We start from the raw sequence: 9,302 nt of genomic DNA, 5'->3' as shown, positions 1-9,302 counted from the left end.
AAGTTACTCGTAGTGAAACAAGTGTTGGTTCGATGGTCCGATTCCTACGGAGTCCGACCGAGAGGACGATCCAGGAGTGATTTCATTGTAATTTCTAAATGTCCTCGGAACGGATACCGTGTGTTCTTAAGTCCTACGTCTCTGTATGTACTTTCTTCGTTTCCTTGCACCTACGGAGCGATGACTCGCAGGAGATCAAGCGGACCAGAATCCTTTCTCTTACGCGCGCAGAAACGCAAACTCGTTAAGGGAGAGCGGCTTCATAGCGTAGTTCCTACATGCTCGTTTTTGTTCCACACGCGCACGTAATTGATAATTGTTCGTAACCGAACCCACCGTTTCCTCTTTCATCGTCTCCAGAATCGAGCGAGCGAGAACCCCTCGTGGTATTATTTATTCGCGCACGAAGTTACTTTACACCATGGACAAACCGTACTCGGTGAGGAGAGAGGCGTTCGTCGAGACTTCGAGTTTCTAAAACTCGATTTTCCCCCTTTTAGCGGTATTCGTGGACGGCGATGTAATCGCGGAACGAAAATAGGACGATCCCGAAGTTCGGAAGGAAACCGGGGTAAGATCGATCACCGAAATCTTGTCCCGGAAAATGTGTCTACCATTGTAATGCTTGATGAAGAGGGATAAGGGATGGAAGAACGTTAGATTATCGAATATACGGAGAAACGTATTCGCGGACAGCGTGGAGAAAAGTTCTACGCGCGTTAGTCGACGCGAAGCCAAAGCGACGAAGATAAGGATTAGCAGAACGAGCGTGTAATTAAGAGAGAAATGTTCTATGAAAATTTGTGTACAAATTTCCATTAGGTGATACATAACGTTTGTAAAGAGACAAAGATAAAGAAGTTCTTCGTGATTTTTATTAATATATAAATATATATACTATACATACACATATATATATATATATATATATATATATATATATATATATATATACAGATGCGATCTCCTCGGTTCATCGTGGTACGTGTGTCACGAGAAGCACTTTATAGGGATGCATAATTGTTAAATTACTTCGCTCGATAGGTAATGAAAATCACGCGTGTCCCCGTCCCCATTCTCGATGTTCAACGTGCCCGCGAATGTTTTAGTAAAGCAATAAATGATACTCGCGCAGACCTTGTACAAGCGTACACAAGTGTATGAAAAACAATGTTTTCATTTTCGATTTTGTTTGTTAATAATCACAACGACGATTTCGAGTAACCTTCTGGTAAAGGCGTTGACGGAAATGTAAGGCTTCACCTGTTTTTTCATGTAAGACTTTTGCGGATACGTGTCCTCTAGATATCTCCCCTCCTACTCCTCCTTCTCCTCTTCTTTCTCTCTGACTAGTAGACGATAATAAACTTACGGATTGATTAAGCATAATTACGTCAATCGAGATAAATAAGAACGATCATATTACGGCTCTATCTATACATATTGTATAAAGCATCCTGTAACTTCATTATGATAACTATTAAAATATTACACTTCAATATCAGTCGTTGCGGACTCCCGATCATTCAAAAATTGATTGATTTCTTAAATTAATTTCGGCTTAATGGCGTGTTTCGCGTTAGTATTATGTAGTTCATGGGAAATGGACATATACCAGAAGTATATTTAACGATCGATTGAAAATATTACTATCTACATCTGGTGTTATCTATTCGGATCGTACCAAATCATAATTTTTGTAAAAGTCAAGTCACAGACGAGGTGAAAGGAATAAAAACGCCACTTTCGGATAACAGTATTTTGCAGAAGAATCTCCTAGGAATGTGGCTATATTCTATCTAGATGTTTCAGACAAAGCATATGGACAGGTTTGTAACAATTTTTATTTTCGCCGTCATGTTTCATGAGTGTTATATTCAACATTTAAATAACGCAAAGAACGTGATCGAATCACGAGTGATTCACAAGTAGCAGTTAACGTCATCTCTAGACGTACATAATACCACAGACGAAGTATAAATGACTTCAGATACAATGTAATTTTCTATCATGTGATTCCGGGGCTCCAAAGCCCCCTTACTATTTCAGTGGTAATCCGACGTTACCGATAAGACATGAATCGAGTACACATTACCACACACGAGGTATAGAGGTAGACATTTTATCCAATGTATTTTTTCACCGAAAAATAGTTGATGCCGAATATTAGTGTTTCTTAACAATTTATATCTTAAAAAATTGCTCTCAATTTGCTCCCTCGGAATCTAAAATTGCTCCCATCGCACCATTTACATTTAATTTAATAAATGAAAAGTTTATTCTTATATCTCGTCTGTGAAATTACATATTATGCACACAAATGAAACATTAAATATTCCATTCATAATACTACCGACGAGGTACCTTGTATAAGAATAGACTTTTAAATTTATAAAAGTTGTTGGTGGCCCACCTATACTGTAGTACCGACACCTTAAAAAGTCTGTGATTTTAGCGACCTCTACATTATGAGAACGGTGAATCTGCGGTAGGTAGTGACACTAAAATGCAACGATGCGACGTCGCCACAGAACAGTGGACCGAAAAAATACATTGGATGCAATGTCTACTCCAATACTTCATCTGTGATAAAACGTGTATCCAAGCTTCCGTTTAAAGAATGAATTGAATACTGATGAAACATGACGCGCGAAAGTATATATTTGTTCACTTATTTATGAGATAACTACTAATGCTGCTTTTTCCACGGTTCTTTTTTATTCGTCTTTACATCTTCTTTATCCGATAACGTGATGTAAGAATCTTAATACGTATAATCAATTACCTTCTCGCAATTGGTGAATTATTATATATAACTTTATTTAGAATAATTTTACTTGTTGGGAGTAATTAAATAATAAACTTCAAGCCAACTAGAGCTCAGCTAGTCAAACTTTCTTCATAATGAAAAGTTGTTATCTATTATTTAACTAGTACATAATATCTGTCAGATTGTATTTCAGAAACTTTGGCGCCATTGTCAAATTGACATATACATTTATCATAGATGGCGTTCGAGGACCATTGCAGCATTGAAAACGTCAAGAAGACGTCAGCAAAATTAATATTTTCCATTTAAAACAAATTGGAATATAACATTTTCGAGGTAGTATTAGTCTCTTTTTTTCCCTATTATGATAGTCATTCCCTTCTGAATTAATCTTGGATGCACATAAGAAAAATGTATTGAAATATAATTTGGCGGTAAATGTTCTATTTCGTTGAAATAACAAGTAACGTGAGGAAGGAAAGGACCAATCATTACAGTCTTCACCCGCCGATCCACCAATCACAGGCCTCATACATAACCGAATCAACCAATCACAGCCAGTCGGTCAGCGTAACGGTTATTCGTCTCGTGGAAGCTGAAGTGATTAGACGTGTAGTGATCTCGCTCGTGGCGAAGTAAGTATTATTGCTTTTTACTTTCAATTCTTTATGATATTAGTATCTTCGTTAGTACTGTATCGTTACTTTCGTTTAATATCTATTGAATTCAGTGTCAATAATCGTAAATTAACTCGGTATTGCTGGATGAAGTGAACCGGCTTCGCGATTTCTGTTCTCCCCCTGCCCCGCGATACCTCTTGTTAGTATTTACGCAGTTTTTGTACAATTTGCAATCTTTGACGACATTTCTGGAGTCAATAATTGTTTTGTTGTAACTCAATCATTGTTTATTTCGTATAATTACTTCGTATAAACGTGTATTTTCTGTTTCAGAATTCCGGCTAGTAGGAACGCACCACCGATGATAGGCAGGGAACTCTCCTGCCATTAGAGACAATTTGGAGGGAAATTGGTGAATTCTGGTGACGTATTACACTCCACTGTATATTTATATTATATTGCATTTTTTTCTTGTTTTTACTGTAAACATGGTCGCGATTTAGTAATTAACTGTGCTAAAATCGAGCGAGAATTCTTTCGAGATATATTGTGCATTGAAACGCGTAATTGAAGCATTCAGTATGTCTTGCTTGACCGTTAGGAAATTTAAACAAGAATGCTTCCAAACGTTTCGAAGAAATGCTCGTACTTTACTGTATCTCGGTCGCGAAATTTTTTCAATTTTAATAACTTTACTGGTTTAACTTTATAAAGTCGTTGTATTTGTATTTATATACGGTTTCAGATGTAAGTTTAAATATATAGAAGCTGCGTAATTTATCATGCTCATCGAAGCTAGAGTAAATAATGAAACTTTAGTAATTACAATCATCTTCTAAATATATATATAAAATTCAGGATGTGATTTACACAGAAAGAACGAGAATTCTTAAACTGTAACAACGAATGTCTTTAATATTATATATTAATAACAAGTATAAATGAATAATGAATATAATATATTCAAAAAATTGAGAATTATTCTGTGAGATTTTAGCACAGAATATTTTTAAACTATTATACCTTTGCGTAGTTAAACTAACATTTGCATATTTACGCTAATATTTATCATTGAATAGGCAGTATTTCCTGGATACACACTTGGTAAAATATAAAAATAGAAAGGATAAGCCGGTGCACGTGCGCCGTATTGTATTTCTTTCTCCCCCTTTTTTTCCACAGTATTTGGTGGTCGCGTGCAAGGCGACCGAGTCGAGTCAGTGTTTGTTTACATCGAAGTTTTTTCTGTTGATGTGGAGCGAACTGGCCCCGATTAGAATCTCACCGGAGATGTGTTATGGTCTTCGCGAAAGTAGAGTCAGTGTTTGTTGCGTACAATCTCAAATCACTTTCAGAGTTTCGGGACACTCTTTGCTTTTTGAGCCGCGAAACTAGTAATTTGTTCGCCGTCTGTGTCTTCATTCGCAATAGTCTTTTATTTTCATTTTTTTTCTACTTGAAAGTACTCGTTCGCGTAAGTAGAGTCAGTGCATCACTGAAGAGGATGTTTTTGGGCGAAGCACTACAAATAGAGATTGTAAGTATCCTTATAATTATTTCTTACACTGTTTAATTGAAACAGCTAAAATTTTAAGAAGAGGTTATGACGAGATCTGTTCCTTTTTTTTTTCAGATTTATCAGATGCTGCATAAATGTCCACTACAGTGGATGTCCTCGGACGAAGCTACACCATTGTTCGAGATTCTTCGAGTGTCATAGGGAACTCTTCAGTCATCGGGTGAGTGCATGTTTATATTCCTCCAGTCCCCAATCATGTCGTAGGACAATTGGTCCGAAACGGCACGGGCGACTGGTTGTATACGTGCTTTTGGCGAGTACAGTGAATGCGGATATGTATAGTAATCGTACGATTGCATATCCGCGAGTAGTATTTGATCTGTTATGTTTCTTAGTTAGGTTAGGGTCTTCTTGTACGCCACGCTTATTATTAGTAATATAGCTCATAAATATTATGTATTAAAAGTATATTTATGAGTAAAATATTTAATGTTCGATATAGAGACGAACATGATGCAGTTGAAATTACATTGCATATGATGTATTTTTTTTAATGGTTCAATTTGACACGAGATAGTGATCTTGATATTTCAAGACAGCGATCTATTATTTAAACAATTGTTATTCTTTTATTAATTCAGTGTATATCGTGGTACTACGTCATTCATTTGAGTAGAAAATTCAGTAATTTGAAGATGATGTGTACAATAACATCATTGTGGTCAATTCAGTATACTCATTTCAATACATTAGTCAGATATCATTATGAATATAGAATGAAATAGCTCTACATAAAAAAAATTACAGAACATAGAAAATACAATGTATTCACAATAGTCTATAAATAACGGTCAGCTGATTAAAAGAATAATATTCAACTTATTAATGTGTGAAATAAATATCAACGGTAGATTCGAATATAGAGTAGAAAGAACAGAAACCACACCGGTATGTTTAAAATAGAGGGGAAAACGTGGTGGTGCCTTCCTGGATAGGCATGTGTAGCAGTTAGCGCAATACCACGAGACGCGACAGCACGTTTCAATCCCGGAACCAGTGTCGCGAGACACAAAGGTATCATTCGTATTTGCAAGTTCCATGGAATAGTGGAACACGTGTACTGGGAATCGCGATAAAGTATCGATGCATAAAAAGAAGACGTATTAAGTTATGTCACCTGTGCATCGATATGCACGCCCTAGTGAAAAACCGCGTGTTATGGAACAATTTAACACGTTGTGCATGTATGACCATTGAAAAGTGCATTGCGATTTCCAGTTATCGTGGCCGGTGTTTTCATTGCCAATGGCAAAGAACGCATACGGTTACGTACACGGGTAGAGTACCGAGACGTACTGGCGTGTACTCACGACCACTTCAATGGAGTGTGAGCGTTAAATGTAGGGAAGGTACTACTGTGTTTCACGAGCATGTAGTGTTCCATAAACATATTGGTATGGTAGACGTATAAACTCAGAAGGAATGAGTATTTGTATTCTGTCCTTTAAAAAAGGGCAGACCCAGAGGTGTCCATCTACTCTTGCGAGCAGCATTCTTTCCCTCCGGAGGTACCCTGACTATGGGACTTGGATTGACTCGCTCGAGTCAATCTGAGGTCGGTAATTAGGGAAACCTACGAGGGGAAGCTTGTAATTGCTTGTAGCTCGTGGGCGGCATTTGGACACCTTTGGTATTGGAGTTAATTTTTATGGTAGTTACTATTTAATAACATTTTATTTCACCTATTAGTCTGTTAATTATTATTTTCAACAGTTATACCGTCATTTGTAGACAAATAACTAAATGAATATAACTTAAATTTATTTACTATTTGAATACAGTATATAATATATCAGTTTACTGTGAAGAAGTTTTGAGATTAATATTTTTGTCTTCATTGATAGTTTTAATAGAAATAAGAATATTCATGAAGCATCATTGAGAATATGCAATTCTAGATTAACAGTTTGTACTGAATTATATCAGAAATACGTACTACCACGTTGCTCGAAAACAGAAATAAAAATGAAGTAGTGTATTTTGATATACATGGATGAAGCTAAAACGTAACGTTCTGGATAAATATGATATTATAGACCATGTACAAGAAGGCGTTTCGCGACGGGTAGATTTCTGCGTCAAAGTGACATGTTTGTTACACTTATGTTATGTCTTATATTGACTTTGACGACGGGATCGCCCGAGGGTTATTCAATACATAGAGTCATTTATCTAATTGCAGAGTCTTGCTTAGAGTCTTAATAACTAAATTCTACAATATTAATAAATAGTCAATCTTTGATTTTCAATTTTTATTAATACAAAGTCGAGTCACTTTTATTGCAAAATGAAATGAAAAAGAATAAAAGAGAAGTAGCCCGTTAGAAGAGCAAAAAGTAATAATTATTTTAGTTAGGATTTTCAGGATAATTATTCCGTGTTCGTTGCTCGAACCCTTTCACGTGCCCAGGTGCTACTTGGTTGGGCGAGAGCAACGGGGAACGATGACTTGATTTCATATAATAATAACATGTCTATGCGACTGGCAATGCGTTAGCTTACCGTGCACGACGTATTTTCCACTTATGTGTGTGTGTGATTAGGCAGTGGAATTGCGTCGTTTAGATTTCTATCAATTAACATTTCATCTGTAATTGTTCCGTGGAACAATTTCGCACAATTTCCGGTATCGGTCGTACATATTCCTTTGCTTTATACAATGTTTATAATAAAATTTCCATGGAATATGTACCGGTTTAGAGTATCTCGCTATCAGACGAGAAAATTAACGCGTAATCGATATAAAGTGTACCAAGTATACGTATATTGCTTAAACAATTTTTCTATTCTCGCAATGGATGCTAGCCTTTGCCAGTCGATTTCAGGAAAATGGTACGTACATTAGAGTGTGCAAGTTGAATATCACGTTCGGGTGTCGGAGGCGTCCCGGGATGTCCTCTCTAGATTTGCACCCGGGCGCATGCTTGAGAACCGTGGAGTGTTGTGTGTTGGTGAGAATCTGTCTTGCGAATTTATGTTTAAATATAGGGCTAGGTAGGTAGGTAGCATACTCTCTGGTGTGTGAATGTGTACGATTAGACTGTAAGTAGGTAGGGGCCGGGGCAGGCTATCACATTCTAGGATCGGGTAGGCTCGCGTAGGTTTCGCGTGATAGTCCTGCTACCGGGATAATTTGTAGCGTCGATTCGAAACTGGTCCAGACGGAGCATGCTGTCTGCTTCCGATTTCGATTTCGATTCTTCAAATTCGGCGAACTCCAAGGGGGTCGTCGTCGCGGTCGCGGTCGGAAGGATAGGATTGTCGAAACGAACGACCTGCTCGATTGCACTCGTGGTACGATCATACAGACTCTTCGAGGTTAAGTTGGTTAAGTTGGTCGTCCATCGAGCAGCATTAGGGTTTCAGGGGGCGGACCGCCGAAGAAAAGAAGAGGCCCAGCACAAACTGTGTACTCAAGAGGGCAGCAACGAATGGCTCTGCATCTTCGGATGTGGAGTCATTATTAAATATTTGTTCACTGTACTCGCTTGTAATTGTAGTAGTAGTTTGTATATTGGCCGTCATGTCGGCCCAACGACCAGCAATATTGGGCAAAATCGCGGATTGAATTAGTGTTGCGGATGACACTTAAGCACGGGTTGTATTAGTCTTGTAAATTCTAAATATTGATCTTTTTAGTTGCTTAAAGAATAGTGTTGCGTATGATGAGTTCGCGATTGCTTTGAGATAGTTTTTGTATTTTCAAATAGTGTTGCGATAATGAGCGCGATTGCTTATACTTCTTATTTGAATTAAAGTTACAACGTTGATTGATTGAAATAGTCCTTTTCTTCGTTGAATTAGTGTTGCGACATGGATTGACCGGGTTTGTTTTAGTGTTGCGCTTTATGAAATGCCCAAAACTATGCTGGAACCATACTAGAACCACAAGGCAGCTGAAATAGCTGCAAAAAGTGGTTCACTAGCAGCCCAGGTGGCTGCACCAACTTTATCAATTTTGTGGTAAAGTGAAGGTGCACGGGAGTTTTTTTTTTATTTTTGTATTTATTAAATTAGAGTGGCGAACAAAGAAAGCACCTCTCGCGTTTTTTGAGAAACTGGTCATTTATTGACAAATGATTAGTATTGCGTGTGATAAGCGCCTATGTGGCTGCTCTCGGGAAAAACGGATGGTCCACTCACGGTTTTTTCTTTTATGTAAATGAAATGCAAAGAGTGGATAAGTTGAGCGCCCTACGAGGCTGCTATTGTTTCATTGTTTTAGCGCACTATTGTTGCTGCTATTTTTTTTACTTGTTTTAGCGCCCTGCGAGGCTGCTATTGTTTCATTTGTTTTAGCGCACTATTGTTGCTGCTATTTTTTTACTTGTTT

This window comes from Dufourea novaeangliae, unplaced genomic scaffold, assembly GCF_001272555.1.
Source record: "Dufourea novaeangliae isolate 0120121106 unplaced genomic scaffold, ASM127255v1 scaffold165, whole genome shotgun sequence".
NCBI classification, from domain to species: Eukaryota; Metazoa; Arthropoda; class Insecta; order Hymenoptera; family Halictidae; genus Dufourea; species Dufourea novaeangliae.
This window is presented reverse-complemented; position numbering follows the sequence as displayed.